We start from the raw sequence: 21,917 nt of genomic DNA, 5'->3' as shown, positions 1-21,917 counted from the left end.
ATTAAATTAAATGACAGAAAAAAAATCGACTATAAAAATCATAAAAAATATAAAAATTAAATTTAACATTAAAATTTATCACAAAATATTGAAAAATTTATAAGGAATTCCAATGTATTTATCATCATCATTACAGCCTATACAGTCCACTGCTGGACATAGGCCTCCACAAGTTTACGCCAAAAATAACGTGAACTCATGTGTTTTGCCCATAGTCACCACGCTGGGCAGGCGGGTTGGTGACTGCAGTACTGGCTTTGTCGCACCAAAGACGCTGCTGCCCGTCTTCAGCCTGTGTATTTCAAAGCCAGCAGTTGGATGGTTATCCCGCCATCGGTCGGCTTCTTAAGTTCCAAGATGGTTGTGGAACCTTGTTATCCCTTAGTCGTCTCTTACGACACCCACGGGAAGAGAAGGGGTGGCTAAATTCTTTAGTGCCGTAGCCACACAGCACTAATGTATTTATACTAGTGGTCAATTAGTGGTCGAAATTTAACGATAATCAATTTATATACAAGTATTCATTTTACAAGTTTTTAATGTATCACATCTGCAAATAGATAATCTTTGTTTGCTTTGATCGTGTTTTACGCGACCATCGCAAACAAGTTTAATGATCTCTTGATTTAGATCGAAATATCTCCATTGTTTGTGTGATTGAAAATAAACTGGTGCACCATCTGGGGCTACCACCTACTCGCCGACATCTGTACCACCGGCTCACATTATATTTATTTACTACAGAGTGTTTTATGGGGCATTAAACTGGAACTGCTTGATAATGTTTGTGTGAAAAAATGATTGATAATATAAATTAAATGTTACGAAACCTATAGTAAGTAATGTACATGGCTCTGCTGTGTGGTTACTGCAAAAGATATAGCCACCCCTCTCTTCCCGTGGGTGTCATAAGAGGCGACAAATGGATAACACAGTTCCACTACCATCTTGGAACTTAAAAAGTCGACCGATGGCGGGATAGCCATCCAACTGCTGACTTTAAAGTACACAGGTCTTCAGTGCGACAAAACCAGCCCTGCGGTCACCAACCCGCCTGCCCCGCGACTATAAGCAACACACATGGGTTTACACCATTTTTGGCGCGAACTTGTGGAGGCCTATGTCCAGCAGTGGACTGCGATACACTGAAGTCATGTGATGATGATGAATGAATATGGAGAACTGAGGAGTTTCTTACTGATTCTTCTCTACGCAACCAACATTCCGAATTGGTGGTATCTCCACTTAAACTATAATTACATTTTATATAATATTTATAAAATGCTTTTATAGACTTGTTGAATAAAAAAAACAAGTGTGCTTAGCACCAGACGACTGACGTAAACTTCTTTAGCTCCACCTTACTTATATCTTCGTCTCAACTTTCGTTCGCCTCGCCCGATCACACTTTTCGTAACGCTCTCGTTCGCATTCACCACTCCCTTACTCCCCAAGTCAAGCGTGCGCAAAACTTTTAATTCTTAAAAAAAATTGTTTTTTTATGTATACTATTTTAATGATATAAAATTAATAATTAATATTTGTTTGTATGCCCTAATCTCATAAACTGACAATAGAAAAACAAAATATCCTCAACGCGAGTGAAACCAAATGAAACTAGTAAACCAAATATGACATTCAAAACATTTCTGTGTAAAAAGTAAAAATTGCCCTAAAATATTCCACAGACATTTTAATATAATCTACTATTTTTGACATTAAGGCATCAGAAACAAGATTATGTTCATCGGAGCTTAAAAGCTCATCCGCTCAGAGAGTGGAAGTTCGGTTTTCAGACGGCCCTTAACGCTGTGAACATTGAACAAGAACGCATTTGTAATCTCATAATATTTTGGTAAAGGAATTATTAAGCTTAACTAACCTATAATAACCATGCTTGTTCTCAAACAAATAATAATTGAGTTTGCTCGCAAATGAAAAAAACTGATTTCAATTACATCGACAAGTAATAACAGCGTAAGTAGACCAAAAAAAAAGATCAAACGCACTAGTCTTCAATACGATTTTCGACGGTTCCCCTCGATTTCTCTGGGATTCCATCACCAAATCCCGGTTTCCTTAACATGGTACCACACTTGAGATACCTCCTTTGTAACGAAAAAAGAATTATCAAAATCGGTTCATAAACGACGAAGTTATCCCCGAACATACATAAACACATATATACGGTCGAATTACCTCTTCCTCTTTTTGAAGTCGGTTAAAAACGCCTTTAATTCATATCAACAAGTACAGTACAATACACATTATTAGGGATCAGTCAACATTTCCTCGATCTAATTTAAATGGGATCGTACGATAAGCATTTAAATTAAAAAGAATCATCAAAATCAGCACACGGAGTGAAAAGCTTATGAGGTGAACACCAAAAATACAGTCGAATCAATAGCAGTCTTTTTTTACAACCAGGTCAAGGGATTGCCGTAACTTAGACGCCTGCTACTCCGTAGAAGCCTATCACCACAGGGATATAACACTGCTTGGAAGCAGTATTATTTAGCTGTGATTTTCTGTAAGCTTCAGACACTTCCCCAGACGGGTTGTTCCAGATTTTAAACATGACACTTCCTGTTGAGCCCTACCTACCTTAACAAAATTAGGCTTATAATTTTAAAAATGTATACACTATCACAGTCATGTTAGGGTCTACCAGTTTTGTTTCTATAAAGCCTGTATAGTGAAAAAAAGGTTATACAATATGGCCTCGTTACATCAGATGGACAAACAACCATAAAGTTGTTGTTATCAGATGAAAGTAACAATTCATCAAGCTTATATCTAATCTATAAAATTACTTTTCTTAGTAAACAAAAACATGCAATTAGAATAATTTTCCGAGATGTTTAAATCTTTCAAAGGAGGATTTATTTGTTCTAAAACAAAAAAAGTGTGTGTGTATACTTATGTACGCTCGTAAGAAGTTCTACTTGATTGACTAGCTTTTTTTTTCGCGGGGAAGGCTTTTACGCACCCCGCCGACGAGGCCGGCGGGAGTGTGGGACTCCTGGCCAACCCAGACTACTCACTAAAACCCAGCGGTCCTGTCCATAGCGGGGCGCCACGGTATCGCTTTCGCATGCTTGCTAGCTAATTTAGCATTGCTAATTTCTTCTTCGTTGACTAGCTAACTTCAGGGTGTCGGTTTTATTGTGACGTGTGCGCGCACACCATAATAATTTACTTTCATAATTTTTCCCTCACGTGCCAAAAAAAGTATTAATTAAAAAAACCTACTACAATTTACACACAAGTTATAAAATGAGAACATCCTCAACGTAGGCCAAGTCAATTAAATACGCATTATTCAAATCCTGGCTAGCTGTGGGATGTTATGGACTAAATTAATCCATAACATTATAATGAAACAACTTTTTCGGATTTTATCGCGGTTTATTAAGTTTTTTAAATGCCTAACGTTTGAGGACATTAGGAAACAATATGTCAACCCATAAAATGTTTTGTAAACTTACCGTTTTTGAACTCAAAAATAAAACATTGTTCGGATTTCGATAACAATGTAAAAACGTAAAAAGTAAGTTTGTAACGTAAATATATAGAAAAGAAATTCATAAGCGTTGAAACGGGTGCATTTATTACAATAAGTCCCTACGGAACTGTTTGAAAATGTAACTTTAAACGTTTCGTAACATTGTGAATATTTTAGAATTTAAGCTTTTGTAAAATGAGAAAAGTTCACGAGCGACGAGGTGAAGATTTTCACTATAATGTAAAAGGTTTTATAAAGTTCACAGACGACAACAGATAAAATCCCACTGACACCAGTTATGAAAGAACGAGTGTGCTTGACCACACGACTGAAGTATATCTAATTGTATTTGCTAGCAATCGTAAAAAACCGACTTCAATTACATCGACAAGTTTTACAACGTAAGTAGACGATAAAAATTATCAAACACACTAGTTTTCACCTTTCCAACATAGAATAATTATCAAAACCGGTTCATAAACGTCGAAGTTATCCCCGAAGATACATAAAATATATATGTATACATACCGTAAATACATACATATATGTATATTATATATACTGCAAGTTTTAATTCAAAAAGTGTGTGTCAGTTCCGACACGCGACTGGATTTTACTCCTTAAAACTTTATCGTGATATTTCAGAATATATTTAATATGCAGAGGAAGTAAATGTAAATGAAGATTATTTCTATACTAAACTAGCTGAACCCGCAAACGTTGTTTTGCCATATATGTTATTAACCCTCTTAATATAACTTAGGGGTATGAAAAATAGATGGTGGCCGATTCTCAGACCTACCCGATATGCACACAAAATTTCAGAAAATCGGTCCAGCCGTCGGAGGAGTATGGTAACCAACATTGTGACACGAGAATTTTATATATAAGAGAGAGGATCGCTTATTGTGTATTTCTATACATGTACATAAATCCAAAATGACAAGTGCAAGAGACTTGGCACTTGAAAACGTCTCTCTACGTCACTGCTCAGCGTTACTGTTTCACGTAACTTCACCCCTTCATATAGTACAATACACATTATTAGGTATACCTCAAAAAACTGCTGGTCAAAATTCACTCAAAATTAAATTAAAAAGAACCAGTGTTTGATTTAAAAAAAAGAACAATCGAAATTAGTACACCAGTTATAGAGGTAACATATTTAAAAAAAATACAGTCCAATTGAGAACCTTCTACTTTTTAACGTCGAGTAAAAACTAAAATAATTTATGCCTCTACCACAAATAGCGGTTTTTGATAATAACGTAAAACCAAACCTCTTTTACTGGAGCAGATCAAGTTATTACAATATAATACTTAATATATATTCCGGACACGTAGGCTCAAGTTACTAAAGTTAGAGGTCGGGTGATGAGACAAAGGTGAGTGCACATGATGCATATAATCGTTGCGGTTATTTTTTTAAGACATTATTTTTACGCGTTTTAAAACACACGGTCACTTTTCATATTCAAAGGAGATGGATACGATTCCATACATTGCCAAAATGTAATGAAATGAAAATGGTATAAATTAATGCATTTAGGCTTATTGATCCCTCGCTGAAAATTATCTATATTTTGGCTATCTGAGAGTGGAGTTATTAGACTTTTTGTAAAAGTGAGGTTATGTTACAATGTCTATAAAAAACCCGATCACTAAGTTCTTGTAGCATTAATGTTTGTTATATTTAGTAAAGACTGTTTGAAAACTCATTACAAATATTGATATACACTTGAAACCATAAATAAATATCAGGAATGGACTCAGAATGCATCGGAAAACAGTAAACACGAAACGAGTGACGGACACAGTATTACTGTTAGTAAGCTGTCAAAGCTGTCATTAAAAATATGATTTATTTAAAATCGATACGAAATCGATAATCATTTTGGTTTATCAAATATTAATTGATATTTTCGATATTAATGTAATTTTATTTAAATACACGTTATTGTTTACAGCTTTAATTATGCATCTAAATATCTTGAGTTAATTAACTAGTGCAAACATTTTCTTTTTGAATTCTGTAATCGATTATAGTCGAATCGATACCCAAATAATTTGATGAAAACTATCTTTCTCAATTTTCTCCGCTTCTAGATTCAGAATTGAGCTGATATTTTATATTTTAAAATAAAAAAATATGACCAATTTTTTAAACAATATCTCTACTCATTACATTTTGGCCCAAAAGTCGCATTCTCCTTTATATTTGTTCGGGTGCTTACGACGTTTGTTGTTTTATTGAGGTCCCGATATTTCAGCAATGTTACAATCGTCGTGATCACGGGGAGACTCCAGTCTCACCCGAACAAGTATAAATTTGAACATGAATAAATAAGTTATAACTAATAGACAAAACTTTAAAAAAAAATTTATATAGATATTGAAAATAATTTTGAGGTAAATACATTCTTAAGAATAAACCACTTACAATTAACTTAACAGTCCCATTAAGAAAAGGATTCTTGTATATTTAGTCTAAAAATAGTAGACAAATAGAAACATCAGTCTACGACAAGCACAAATATTGCTTATGCAAGCAAATGCCATGAGCGTTAAGCCCACGACTTCTGGAGCAGTAGACAGTAGCAATACTCTTACTCCAATCTGTCATCCAACATTCTAAAGGAGTTAGAAGAAATCATTATACTTTAATGATTATCACTATACTAAGGATTACAGAAAAAAACCTTTGTTGCTAACCCTCGTTTAGTAAATGATAAAAAAAAATGTGATGATACTTATTATGCATCGGATGACACAATAGGCAATAACAATGAAAATCGCCAATCGTCCAAAGTTCTAACAAAAACCTTTTATAAAACTCATTCAACAATAAAAAATTCGCTGCGATAATGTTTATTGTGTACACCTGCCCATACTGATAAAAACTGATAAGCAACTAAGCAATTATATTGCATTCAGTGCTTGTGACGCAATTCTAAATTATAAAACAACCAATTCAAACAATAATAATTAATTGAAATGTTTAAAATACACAGACGGCCGTCGGTTCCTAAAGTGGATAACTTAATGCCTTTGTTATAGGTAATTGCTGACTGATATAGCTAAAAAAAATTTTTTATCCCCTCGGGAGACCTGGTCATCTTACTAACAGGAACACGACACTGCTTGACAGCAGTATTATTTAGCTGTGATCGTCTGTAAGGTCGAGGTACTACCCCAGTCGGGCTGCTCCAAATTTTAAGCAGGAATTTCCTGCTGTGCCCAACCTCAGTTAAAAGTTTTTTTAAATATTATACAAATCGTACAGTACAATCGAGCGACTTATGGCTATTTATCGACAGCTAACAGGGCATACAAACTTTTAATAAGTTTTTGTAGTTATTCTTAGAAATATCAGCGACATTCCGGACGCGATCTATTTATCATACGGTGACCTAATATAACATCGGAGATTCCGAACGTTTTGACAAATGGAAAAATCGATTTCTAAATATAAACTCGCGAGCTTTAAACTACGTATGCGTCAAGAAGTGTCTCTACTGGAAAAAGTTTAATTTGCTTTTTAATCCTTAGAGAGTCGTAGAGAAAATAAGACCGTAATAGAGAAATGCCGTCAGCGACGGACCACTTTACTAGGCAGTCACAACACTGTCGATCTGCAGTACTTTTGCAGTAAATCGTCTGCAGTATAAGTGTACCTGATGATTAACAAAAGGCATGGGCATTTTAAAAACTGATGATGTTTATTTTAAATTATATATATATATATATATATATATATATATATATATATATATTGAGAGATCAGGTGCTCTGACCATCTTACTCATAACAGGAACACAACACTACTTGAAAATAGTATTATTTGATTATGGTTCTGTCCTTACATAACCAATAAGTTACTGTCCAACAAGGTACTGACCAACAAGGTACTGTCCAATAAGGTACTGTCCAATAAGGTAATGTCCAATAAGGTACTGTCCAACAAGGTACTGTCCAACAAGGTACTGTCTCAGCCTGGTTATCCCAAATTTGCGAATTCCCAAATGAGTGAGGTTCCTATTGTATCTTACCTCGATAAACTCAACTCGTATTCCAATCACTGGGCTAGTGGCTGGGCTTAGTCGTGGTAGATGGACCGTAAGCTAGTTTGCCGTAAGCTACTAGGGTAGTGGCATAAAAAAATATCAACTACAATACAAAAGATACAGACTATCGAGTCCAAAGCAAAATTATGTAGTTCTGAACGAAGTGTAATTCGCCGATAAAAACGGTTACGTACAAAATAACCGACCTACGATTATAACAGAGTTGAATCGTGATTCTATGTAAACACACGCCACTGTTTCACATCAGGCAACGCTCTATAATATTGATTCACACCACATGTACGGTTTAATTTTTAAGTGTTTGAAAATTTTATTTTAAATTTCTAATAATAATATTATAGTGTTGAATTGTTTGTTTGAATTATAAGGGATTGGTTTCAATTGTAAATTCGTTTGTATATTAGTTTATTGTTATTGCGAAGAAGGATTTACTTGTGGTTTTACTTGCGTTAATTTTTTTTTAATATATAAATAGGCTGGCAAACAATGATGGTAAGCCATTAGCGTAGCTTAGAGACGCCTGCAACACCAGCAGGCCTAGCATGCGCGCCACGACAAAATTTTGTCTACCCCTTTTCTCGTATTATCTCTCTATGTCTACAGTAGCTAACATGCGTGCACGCGATACTCTTCTCGTTACGTCAAGAAGAGATAATCATTAAATTTTAGTGATCTGTGATATTTATCTCTACGGAAGCTAACATGACATCGTAATTTTGTCGAATTTTGTCGTTTTAGGAAGAGAAACTTCTCGTCTTCAATATTATCGACGAGAAAGACGATAAATAAAAAATAAATAAAACCGGGTGCCTATTTTTTGTATACCATGGCGTTTCCCTATTATAATTATATAATTTCGGTATACGAAGAGCGGGAAATGCGAAAAGTCGAGTGAAGTGTGCCATATAATGTCACAAAAAACGTATTTGCGCCCTGTTGCTTCTTATTCTAAATAATAATAATAATAATAATACTTTATTTCAGACCAAAGTATAAGTCCATATTGGGTTAGTACAACAAGACAAGACAACATTCAGAATAAAAAACAAAACAAAATTATATTAAAAAAATCAATAACTAAAAATAAAATTAAATAGAATAAAAGTAAAATCAATAATCAAAAAAAAAAAATTCAAAAATTCAAAAATTTTTAAAAAATGCGTGATAGAATTACAATTATCTAATGTGCGACAAGATATAAAGCACAACACGAGCATATTGTTTTACATATATAATTAAATTCATTTACTTACGCCGTTTTATTTTCCATATTAGATTTTTTAAATTAGATATACACTTTTTATCTTAGCCAAAAGGCCGAGAACATTGTTAAATAAAACATGTGTCACTCGTTTGAAATTGGTCAATAACCTTGTAAATTCAACTTTACGACATAAGAAATAAGAATGATATTCAGTTGTGATTATGGTTGATAATGTTTCTCTACTCGACAAGGCGAAGTCTTCGGAAGAGAATTTTGTCTCTCGTAGTGCGCATGTTAGGGTAATCGAGAAAATACTCGATGTAGACATTATCTCTCTCTCTCGTCAAGAGATATCTCGTTGTATGCATGCTAGGCCGGCAGGAGTATCGCAAGCGCGTTGCCGACCCAATCCCCAATCACCCCCAAGAGCTCTGGTCACCTTACTTACCAAAAGGCACTACAATACACAATACTTTAGCTGTGGTCTTCTGTAAGGTCGAGGTACTACCCCAGTCGGGCTGCTCCGTGTTTTGAGCAGGAAAAATATACATTATTATAATAGTTGACTAATTGATTTAGCGCTGAATTATCCAGACTCCAGAAACTTCTGTGCTGGGCTTCAGTGCTTATCTTCTTTCTCCATGTTGTATAGAAGTCATAGTATTCACTTCAGCCTATCGCAGTTCACTGCTGGACATAGGCCACCAAACTCATGAGTGTTACCCATAGCCACCACGCTGGGCAGGCGGGTTGGTGACCGTGGGGCTGGCTTTGTCGCACTGAAGACGCCTGTCAGAGTGCTATTACTAAACATTTAATCTATAAATAATAATATTCGCTAAGAGCTAATCTGTACATACTAATATTCACCAGAGCGATCGTCAGATAATCATTATAATTTATATTATTTACATCCGTGATTTCATTCATAACTACTTGTTTTCATATATAAAAGAACCGTTATAAACTTCGGCATAAAAACTATTCTGTATATAATATCCTAGTTCGTTTTATAAGCTTACTAAAGATTATTCTATATATAAAACCTCCGTTCGTAGTATGGGCTTAATAAAGATAAGTTTAATTAAAAACACCCGAAGCTAAGAAATTAATATATATTGTAAATATGTATAATATTTTGTATAAATAAAATTATGCTTTCAATTCCACTTTAAAAAAAAAATATCTAAGATACAGACAGTACAAAAATGAAAAATTCCTGGTTTGAATACTAGCTTCAGGAATAGCACAGACGATCCATTATAGCAAAGTAATGATTACAAAGGCCCAGATTATATCGCCGATGTCACGTAGAATGGAGAAGGCACGAAGGAAATTTATCGGTGTGGTCGAGATTACAACTTCAAAAGAATTTTAAAGACCGCATTATTTATGACTTATATTTAACCTAAAACAATTTATAATAGATAAAAAATTTAGCAGTTCATAACTCTTAAAATACCGACGAAGTGCGAGTTGGACTAGCGCACCAACGGTTCCGTACAAACAAAATTATTAACATTATTTTTTTTATATATGATGTAACTAAAATTTATGCTTTTCGCAATTTTTTTATATCTGTGCTGTAAGTCGTTGCTTCGTACCAAATTTCAAGACTGAGTTCACAGGAAGTAGCCCGTTTTTGATTCCCTTGCGAGCGTAGAAAATTTGCAGCGTAAACAGCTGTTTCTTTTGATCGCATTGGCTTAGAAGTTTGATTTTTTTTGCAGCTCCTAGGGACAGTAACTTTGAGAGTATTTGATATGAATTGCAGCTTGATACCTCCACGTGTTTCTGAGAAAAAGGGTCTTGACAGACACACGGACAACAAAGTGATCCTATAAGGATTCCGTTTTTCCTTTTGAAATACGGAACCCTAAAAAGACGATGAAGAGATTATATTAGGCATATTTAATCTTCAATGAACTAAAATATTTGAAATAGCTGACCCAACCTTTTAACATTTCATCAATAGCGCGATTTTTTTAATGCAAACCTGGTCTTGACAATAGCAAACACAAAATGTAAATTTTCCAATTTAATGCAGTCGTCAGGAAGATACAGGTCACGTATGCATGTTATATACAATGCATGTGCATTTCCGCAATTCATTTTTATTTATACAGATATTTTTATGATATTATTTTTATCTTAAAATACACTGTCATTCAATGAGACTTTCAATTGATTGTTATTATGTTAGTTATCACCTCCAGTGATTTTGGCCAAAAATGTAAAATATTAATGTGACTAGCCCGTTGGCGCAGTTTATAGTGGCCCTGCTTTCTGTGCCGCGGGTTGCGGGTTCGATTCCCGCCTGAGTCTGTAACACAAGCATTAAGTTGCTTACCATAGGAACAGACGACCGTATGTGTATGTTATAAGATATTTATTTATTTATTTATAAAAAAATGTAGCACTCAATACCGAGCGTAATTACTCTTTGCAAACATATTTGCTATTTTTAATATTTATAGAGACATAATTACTTTTGCGTACGTTTCCACTAGCTTGTTTATTTGTACTACCGTCTCGTGATTCTAATGTTTCAACTACATACAATTATTTGTCCATTGACTGATCTTAGACTTAATTAATAAATAGGAATCATCTCGAGCATCAAATCATTTTGAGACACTAACTACAATTTAAAGATCCATATTTAAAAAAAAAATGAGTATCAAAAAGGCATTGAAGTATAATGTGCTACGTAGTAATAATAGCGTTATAATAATATACCCAACCCACTATTTTGTAATGGAGAGCCACTAGAAAAAGAAATACAACTATTTAGGATGCTGGGTAGACGATACGGGGAGCCACGGTCTGGAAATAAGGTGCCGCACAGAACAAGCCCGTAATGCTTTCTTTCGGCTTAAACCACTTCTATGCAATAAGAAGCTGAACATCGAGCTACGAGTATGATTAGCACGCTGTTACGTTCTCTCCATTCTCTTGTATGGTGTTGAAGCATGGACTCTCACCGAATCAACCTGTAAGAAGGTTGAAGCTTTCGAAATGTGGGTATTCAGGAGAATGTTAAGGATATCCTGGAGAGATAAAATAAAGAACGTAACTGTGCTAAGTCGAGTGAAGAAGAAAGCGGAAGTTGTGTACGCGGTTAAGAAAGGGAAGCTTGAATACTTCGGCCACATCATGAGAAGCTCTAAGTACCAGCTGCTTCGACTTACTATCCAGGGCAAGATCCAAGGCAAGCGCAGTGTGGGTCGTAGAAGAACATCTTGGCTAAAAAATCTACGCCAATGGTTTGGGAAAAGCACCCGTTCGTTATTCAGGGCTGCGGTATCAAGGATACAAGTTGACAAAATGATCGCCGAACTTCGTGAGAAGATGGCACTTTAAGAAGAAGAAGAATATACGTAGGTATAATAATTATGTTAGTAATAATAGCTCAATGCAAAAAGGCACTGAAATTGCTTTTGGATTATGCTATAAATTTATGAGAGTTGTTAGCAAATATTTTGCCATATCTAATTATCTTAGAAATATACAAACAAATTAAAAATGTGTTTCCGTAAAAGCAATAAAAAATAAGGCGTTTTATTTGTACGTTTATGATAAAAATAGCGTCTTATTTTACGTTTTTGAATTCCATGAATTTCTTAAGTCTTATTTATAACGAGTAACGCTTAAAGCAGCTGTTATGACTTTCTCTATTTTATTAGCTTTTAACCCCACTACCTACGTGTTGAATTAAGGCCTACTGCAACTTTAGCTGCGATTTTATACGAAAAAGGCGGCAAATAACCGTACGATCCATCTGGTTGTAAGCGGTTACCGTATCCTGTAGATGCCTAAAACACAAAAAGCATCGCAAGCGTGTTGCCGACGGGACCCTTGTCCCTCAGATTTTGAGCAGGATAATTCCTGCCGTGCCCTACTAACAACGAATGGACACCTTAAACCCCGCTGTCAAGTCAGTGTACTCTTAGGTCTGGCTGTAATAAAAGCTGTTATAATCATAACCACCAATTATTAAATAATAGACATAAACATACATAAAAATGGCTACCTTACTCATCACAGTAGTCAGTAACATTACACTACTTGATAGCAGTATTATTTATATATGAACTTGTAAGCTTGAAGTCTATGTCAGGACATCACTATTGTACAACTACAAGTAGGATTTTCTCCTGTGTAGGTGGTCCGGAAACACTATACACAAGCACAAACGCTCAGGCCACAACAAACATTGATATGCCTAATACAAATGTTTATTATGTGGGTGGATCGATCCCGTGATCCCAAGCGCAACAGCCGTAATGATTAATAGGTCCTGTTTCATGTAATAGAGATCGAACCCGCGGCCGCAAGCGCAACAGCCAGTGCTGTTCGAACGGGTCGTAATAATTATATTAGCTGATCCGACGGACTGATCGACTTGTAAGAAATGTCACACGCGTGAAATTTAAATAATCGCTATATTTTTCTGAAATTTTTCCTAGCTACTGTGCCATTTTCTAAATTTTTCATTCCGTAAGAACGTTGGCGCAACGGTCACAACACTGGTTTGTGGCTGTTGGGCTAACGGTTGCGGGGATCGCCCCGCACATGACAAACATTGGCCATACTGATGTTTGCCGTCGTCTGGGTGTTTATGCAGTCCTTGTGGATTTCTTACGCGTGCTTCGGAGAGCACGTTAAACCGATGGTCCCGGTTGTTATCATATACGCCTGATAGCGATCGTTACTAATACTAGGGATCATGTATATCCGCCAACCCGCATTGGAGCAGTGTGGTGGGTTAAACTCTGATCCTTCTCCTACATGGGGAAAGAGGCCTATGTCGTGTTTTTATAAATAATATTAATTATTACTCTACTGTACCTACAATTTATAAAATCACTATTAAGCGACAAATAAGATCGCCTTTATCCACACAAGCTGTATGTTTAAATTACTAAGTACCGTAAATATTTTGTGGTGTGCAATAAAGGTGTATTCTAGTAAGTATTTTCTAATACCTTTGTATTCTATTCTAAAAACAATTTCTACGTTTTTAAGATTTTTTCATAGATAATGGTACCTAGAATTAATCTTCTAAAACAATAATTCATACGCTAACGTCCTTGTAACGATTTAATAACACATTTAACAAGACTAAAATAAAATGTAACAATCACAAACGTTTTCCGTAAAACTTAGCGTGTGTTTACTTTGTCTTATCATAACCTTCATCGACTAGAATCATAGCATTCAGAGTAATATCAAATTGTTATTAATATCATAAACACTGGTCAGCCATAGCTTATGAGAAAAAAGAAAAATAATGATTACTTACCGATTAATCGAAATTCGAATGGATTCAAAATTTAAATTTAAACGAACACATAGCACTGTATTTTTGTAATTTTTTTTTCAAGCAGCACACAAGCGATTAATAAATTTTAAAATTGTAACATAAATGTACACATAACTGATATTTTACAAATGAAGCATTCCAAATTTAAATATTTTCGAGAGCACGTTTTTTTCCTCGTCAGTTCGACTTCAAAAATTTATCAATCTCTAAATCATCCTTGGCAGTCATAACGGCCGAAAAAAACGAATGTAAGGATTTACGGAAAATTTGCAGAACGGAGGTAAAATCGACGTCTGTTCCCGACAAACGTTCAAACCGTACTGAAAATTGAAGCTGAGCTGAGCTCTATCGTACAGCTTTCAGCAAATCTATAAGAGAAAGTACACAATATCGACATCCTTATCTAACTAATCAGTTTTCATCGTGCGTCTCGCTCGGTTCATTATCCTGGCCACTTACAAACCAAAATCCTCTGACAAAAATATCGAATTACGCTCTCATTACGCGTAAAATGGGACGCTGTTTTTTTTTTTAATTTTAACAATAAATTAGCGGTTAGCATCCATCATACTGTCAATCGGAACTTTTTTATTTATGCTAATTAGGCTAAAAATGTCTTTCCATGTCTTCTTATTCATAAATAAAAAGTTTGTAAGCTCCTTTACGACTGGAGTTAACCCTTAAATTAAGAACAACTAGGTACCGTAATATTTGAAGATTAAAATTGTTTATTTAAATTAATAAGATTATAATTATTTAAAATCAAAACGTTGACAGTAAATGTTGGTATACTGTTATACCTACAACTCACATAAGCCACTAAATTAAAGCACGTTAAAACGTCACTCTTAATGTCACTGCGAATTATTACTGTTTCATGCGATATCTCCCCCTATTTTATACCACGGTCCTTACATTATTTCTTTAGGATCAAACTTCAAAAAATATATGTCAATGAATAACAAAACGGCTGCCATATAAATATAAATTTTTACATAATAATTTTCCTATCTACTAATCATAACCAAAATGTATTCAAAATAAGTATATTTACTTCAAGGTAATAAACTTAATAAATATTTCGATAATAACGATAATAAATTCATTATCGTCCAAACCATATGGCCCACTGCTTTATGGGTTAATGACGCTTCAAGATGGACGTAGGTTTGTAAGTCATTAAAACATTTTACGGCGAGCATTGTGTAGGGATTTTTATTGCGATCCAGTCAGTGGCTTTGATAAATAAAATATTTTATTTTCTTTTTTCATCTTGATATAAAATATTATGCTTTTTTATACTAATGAGATGGCAAACAAGCTTACACCTGATGGTAAGCAGCTACCGTGGCCTATAATTGACTAGAAATTACTGGGGGAACACCCAGTGTACACACATCTGGTCCTCGTTGGGTAATAAGGTGGCTTTCGTCAGTAGAAAATCCCTACGAGCGGTCACTCAGGACCCAGACTAGAAATCCCTTACATAAACGAAATAAAGTTAGCTCCAATATTGGACTCTAATTATGAGTTATTTAAGTTAAAAAATCCAACGTTAAAAACAATTGTAATCTCACTATTCCCAGTATTTAATAGTGCTTGATTGAAAAAAAAATTAAGCTGATGGTCATTGAAGTTTTAATGATTTATATTTACGTACTGCAGTACTTGATTTAAACTCTTTTTTTTTTTTAATTTAAAATCGAGGAGAGGTCATACATGCAGGGTTTGACTATAAATAAAAGTACCTATCCGAAGTGGGAATTACAGATTAATTAGGGGTCATCCATCAATCGCGTGATATGTTTCAGCAACTTTTAACGCCACCTCTCCTTGATGATATGTGATGAGTTTTCGGACTAAATACACCCAAATATCACGTGTAAGTATTTTTATGCTAGGGAAATTGAAATTCAGACTTATATCTTTAAATTATATATCTTTACATACATATTTATCCAGCCATAAGTTCTGCTACAAATGAAAATGCATTTTTTTTTAAATGAAGTAATGTAATATTATTAAAATTTACACCTAAATATTTATTAACGTCTCAGCGAAAAAAAAAAAAAAAAATAAATATAATTCGAAATGGCCACCTTTAGCTTTTATACAGGCCTTTAATCTGTTTGGCCACGAATCTAAGGATTTACGCACTGTTTCCAAGGGAAATTTCGCCACTGCTTGCTCCAGAGATTTTTTAAGAGACTCAATGTCGCCGCGTCGTTTAGAGCAGGCCATGTCCTCTAAAACTGACCATAATTTGAAATCTAAAGGGTTGAGGTCTGGGCTAGATGAGGGCCAGTGTTCAACTCTTATAAAGTCCGGAATGTTGGTTTCAAGCCAGGCTTGGGTAGTTCGTGCCTCGTGACCAGGTGCAGAGTCCTGCTGGAAAGTCCACGGTATATTTTTAAAAAGTGTATTGCTGAGAGGTTTCACAACATGATCCAAGACTGTATCTTGATACTCTTTGGCTGAAGTTTTCACTCCTTTTTCACAAAAATGTAGTTTTTTGACTTCTTGATAAGACACACCCCACCAAACCATCACTGACGCAGGATGATGACCACGTTGTACCTTTCCGACACCTTGAGCAGCTTCTTTAGAACTTTAGAACTTTATCATTTTGCTTATTGTAGTGATCTTCAATCGTGAAATTTTTTATATCGATAAAGAGGATATTTCTGTGCCTTTCACCTGCGTATCGCGACAGAAGGCGTTTTGATCGATCTCTTTAATTGTAGCGATTGATTTAGGGCATGTCCTGTATATCGACGATAATGACGCACCGAGCTTCAGGTCTTGTTTTATAATACGCGACAGAGTCCTAGCAGGAATCTTAATTTCTCGCGATAAGATTTTTTGCTTCCTAATGGGGTTTCGACGAATTCTGGCTTTAACAGCATTAACAGCCTTTGTAGTTCTAGTGTCTGGAATATGATCGACGGCTCCATACCCACTTTGTGCAAGGCGATCACTGCAATCTTATTTTCTTTAACACCCCATTCCATATTGTAATTTGATAATGAACACGAAAAAATATGTGTAATGGCGCAAAATCAAAATAAGTTTTTAAAATAACATACGTGTTCCAATTTCAAAATAACTAAAAAGTTGAAAAAAAAGGAAAGTTTTTATGTAACAGTATTTATGGCCAGACTAGTTATAACATATACATGACTCGGCTGTTATCTTTAATATAAGAATTAAGTTGTTCATCTTAGGAACATAACCTCATCTGTATATTAAAGATATAAAGAGAACAAGTTTAAGTAACAAAATTAATAGGACTTTGCCCTACCGCCTGCAAAATATAATAAGTTGGGTCAGCTGATGCAAATAGGTCTACTGCCATAAGTTAGATTTTCTTAAGGGAAGGTAACCCAAAAACCAAGGGTTCCAAATTACTCAGAACACAAAAAAAAATACAACGACAATTCAGTGAGGCCATAATTTAAAAACGCAAAATTATGTTACTTTCAAATAGAAATACCTACTTAAAACTATTTTAATAGGAATTTACGTTTAACTTGTTTTGAAAAGAATTAATTCCAATCTTCCCTGGTTCCAATCTTCCGTAGAAGCATTGGTAAAGTATTCGTTTTATTTTTTTGGATCAGAACTACTTTAGAAAAATAACCTCGTCAATTATTATATAGCTTTATAACCGACTTCCAAAAAAGGAGGAGGTTCTCAATTCGACTTTTTTTATGTATGTTACATCAGAACTTTTTACCGTGTAGACCGATTTCGACAAATTTTTATTTAATCGAAAGGTGGTGTGTGTCAATTGTTCCCTTTTAAATTTATTTGACATCTAACAACTACTTTTCGAGTTATATCTAATAATGCGTTTTTACTTGACGCTTTTTTCGCCGACCTACGTTGTATTATACCGCATAACTTTCTACTGGATGTACCGATTTTGATAATTCTTTTTTTGTTAGAAAAGAGATATCCTTAGTTTAGTACCATGATAAGGAAACCACGACCTGATGATGGAATCCCAGAGAAATCGAGGGAAACTCTTGAAAATCCGCAATATCTTTTTACTGGGTGTACCGATTTTAATAACTTTTAATTTAATCAAAAGCTGATGTTTGTCATGTGGTCACATATAAATTTTATTGAGATCTGATAACTACTTTTTGAGTAATCTTTGATAACGCGTAGTTACTTGACTATTTTTTCGTCGATCTACGTTGTATTACTTGTCGATGTAATTGAAGTCGGTTTTTTTTCGTTTGCGTGCAAATACAATTATTCAAATACTATAAAGTCTCAAAGAAATGTGGAGCACTGCAACCCTTTTGACGGTTACTTTTACGAGTATTATTCGAAACCGAACCATCTCAGATACAAGGTATATTCGTTAAAACAAAATTATTAATTATCTGCACCCGCGGTTTCACCTTCGTACCTTTCGACTCCGGATTCCGTATTTTACGAAACAAAACAGTAGATTATGTGCTATTTTAGATCTCCAGCTTACCACATAAGTAATCTTAGTACAAACAGTAACAAACATCCAATCATCCATATACCTTCATAAACTTTCGATGTTATAATATTAGTAAGATTAATTAAGGATTACTTGAATTATCATTAGACTAGATATTAGTTCTGATGCTAACCTATAACCTAGGACATAGGAAAAATTTCAGGACACTTTAGCCTACTCTACACATGTGTCAGAAATAAATAAGAATCTTAAAATGAATGTACCCATAACTCTTAATATATGACGTAATTTAATAAATCATGACAAAAAAAAACCCTCAATACATCATGACTTGAAATTGAATTTTTCACGTAACACAGAAATAAAACCATTATAATAATTTCCCCAGGCACATATTTTTTCAAAAGTTTTTATAACCGCTTTGGTCCTCAGACTCCCGAAAAATGGGATCAGATGTGCAAAATTCCGGACGGCTATCAACCTATTTTTTTTTTAATTTTATTTATACTTGCAGTGCATAAGGATAAAACCTTGAGATATTTTGTATAATCTTAAAATATTATTTAAGCAAGTGGAATTGTAAATTTAAAAAGCATCTAATATTTTTAATAAATTAATTGTAGTAATTTTCAAGTTAAAATTAATTGAGAATGAAGACTCTGTTAACAAGATAATTGTGTTTGTTCGCAAACGATAAAAAAACGACTTCCAGAACATCATAATTATATCATAGATAATACGACGTAGGTAGACGGCAAAATAGTCAATACGCATTATTAGGGATAATCCAAAGGCTACTTATCAGATCTCGATTAAATTTAAATGGGACCACATAATAAGAACAACCTTTCGATTAAAAAAAAAATGACCATCAAAATCGGTCCACCCAGTAAGTTCTGAGGTAGGTAACACAATAATAACACAACAAACAAGCGTACGATCCACATAATGATTAATGCATAACGTAGCTTATAGACACCTTAAGCATCGCAAGCGCGTTGCCGACCCTACCCCTGACTGTTTCCCCAGTAGCTCTGGTTACTATACCCATCACAGGAATAATAATACTTGAGCGCAGTTTACTATCATCTTATGTAAGGACTAAAGTTTATTTGCTTCTTCAGTTGGGCTGCTCCAGATTTTGAGCAGTTACCTGCTGCGCACTAAACCAAAAAAAATAAAAAATAAAAGATTCGTTGGTTCTTGTGGACACTGTCTGTCCCCTAGGGCACAAATATAATCTTCCTCGGTAAAGCCTTATCTTACTTTTCGCAAACAAAATTTCTCGATCCTTAGATTAACAAGTTTTAGCCAACAAACAATCAAAATCTTAAGCTTGATGATATTGTTACATATGTTTATATGTAAACCTATCTAGTTTAAATTCAAAGTCTTCAACTTTGTGCGACAATTTGTATATTTAGAACGTTAACTTGGTGTCACAGTCTCGTGACTTGAAATATGCCTCTGTGTTGTTTATTTATATTAATATCTACGCCGATAAGATAAAACACGCAATTAGATAAAATATTTTAATTTGAATGAACTATTTTCCATGCTTACGTAAGATTGAAAATTATTAAAATCATCATCATTACAGCCTTTACAGTCCACTACTGGACGTAGGCCTCCACAAGTTTACGCCAAAAATAGCGTGAACTCATGTGTTTTGCCCATAGTCACCACGCTGGGCAGGCGGGTTGGTGACCACAGGGCTGGCTTTGTCGCACTGAAGACGCTGCTGCCCGTCTTCGACCTGTATATTTCAAAGCCAGCAGTTGGATGGCTATCCCGCCATCGGTCGGATTTTCAAGTTCCAAGGTGGTAGCGGAACTATGTTATCCCTTAGTCGCCTCTTACGACACCCACGGGAAGAGAGGGGTGGCTATATTCTTTAGTACCGTAGCCACATAGTATTAAAATAAATATAACCTAAAACTTAACGTTTTTCTTAAAAACTTAACAATTTCTTTTATACGTAATCCTAGAGGAACTATGTATGTATGTGGAACTATCCAGTGAAACATTTAATTTAAATAATTTTTGCTTATATTTAAATCCTATATCGATTTTTGGCATATTCTCCGAATGCATCCTCCGAAATAGACAAAAAGTGTGCGTGACTGGAGTTTACTCCTTCAGATCGACTACGACTGTCTAAATAGACACAAAAAGGCTTACTAGTCTAAGAAAAAGATTAATACTATATCAAACGGTAAATAAATGAATCAAATAACGTCATCTATCGAAACGCTATTGGGTTCCGAATTCCGATAACAAAAACAGTCATTCGTTCAGTAGATTTAACTCCTCATATTATTTTCATACTGGGGGCCTTATATGAGAAAATAAATTCGTAACGAGTAAACTTCAAAAACCAGTCATTAATCTGCTTTAAAAATTATTGTATCTGTAGTAATCTGCTTAAATATCTTATTTGAGGACCAGCGAATAAGGCCCAAATGTTCGCTGATAGGTGCTTGTCGTCCAATAACATCCCATCAAAGCAACCTTAAGAAACACGTGTGTTACGAAAGAAACTAACTAAAGTATTTTCCCTAATACCGCGGTTAGAATGCACAAGCGTTACAAAAGTCTTCCACAACTGGTGTTCACAGCGGATTAGCAATCGATGAAAAAGTAGCCAAAATTCTTGCCAAACTTTTCGGTACCATATTTACCTATCTGTTTTTTTAATCTTTTTGTAAATGTTTTTTTCTAGTCTGAGTGTGTGTTACTATTGGTCTGGAAGAGTATATTATGTCGCCGCTCGGGTAGTTATCTGGAAACCTGATAGCAATCGTTACTCGTGAGTGACAAATTACCTGTCAAAACCATAGATCAAGTGATCTACGGTCAAAAACGCACTGGAGATATTTGGTGGATTACGATCAATATCTATGTGTTTTACAGTACCTACCACTATCGCTGTGCAAGATTAAACTATTTGTTCAAAGAACGTGTGTTAATCAGAAAATTAAAAATCAGTTTAATTTTCATCTGCGCTTTTTAAAGGGAGTAAAACGAACATAATCATCTTATTTCATATATTTAATCTAACCTTTAAAACTAGTAAAAGTGTAAGTATAGTCTATATATTATGATGGCTATACAGTGTCTAATAACTAGTTAATATCTAAGTCTACGTGATGACTGTTACTTATATTTTACTTATTATTGCAGTTTGCTAATAATATTATATCATACGATAATTATTATATGTATTTATATAAATCATTGTAAATAAAGTAAAGGTGTTAAGATAATTTTGTGAAGTAGTTTTTTTATTGGTGAAAAAAAAACATAATAAAAAATGCATTCGGTTATACTTT

At 34.5% G+C, this 21,917-nt stretch overlaps 1 protein-coding gene across 1 annotated transcript in view; it reads right to left on the bottom strand.

Annotated features, from left to right (window-relative positions):
- Window positions 1-14,187, bottom strand: part of LOC123667830 (diacylglycerol kinase 1) — a 202,200-nt gene extending 188,013 nt beyond the window's left edge. The window contains exon 1 of the mRNA XM_045601669.1: window positions 14,103-14,187. The gene's annotated coding sequence lies outside the window, so the exon portion shown is untranslated. The remainder of the gene's footprint in view (window positions 1-14,102) is intronic.
- Window positions 14,188-21,917: the final 7,730 nt, after the last annotated feature.

The sequence above is a fragment of the Melitaea cinxia genome, chromosome 29, assembly GCF_905220565.1.
Source record: "Melitaea cinxia chromosome 29, ilMelCinx1.1, whole genome shotgun sequence".
In the NCBI taxonomy this organism is placed as follows: Eukaryota; Metazoa; Arthropoda; class Insecta; order Lepidoptera; family Nymphalidae; genus Melitaea; species Melitaea cinxia.
Note: the sequence above shows the minus strand (reverse complement) of the source record. Positions and strands in the feature narration are given on the sequence as shown.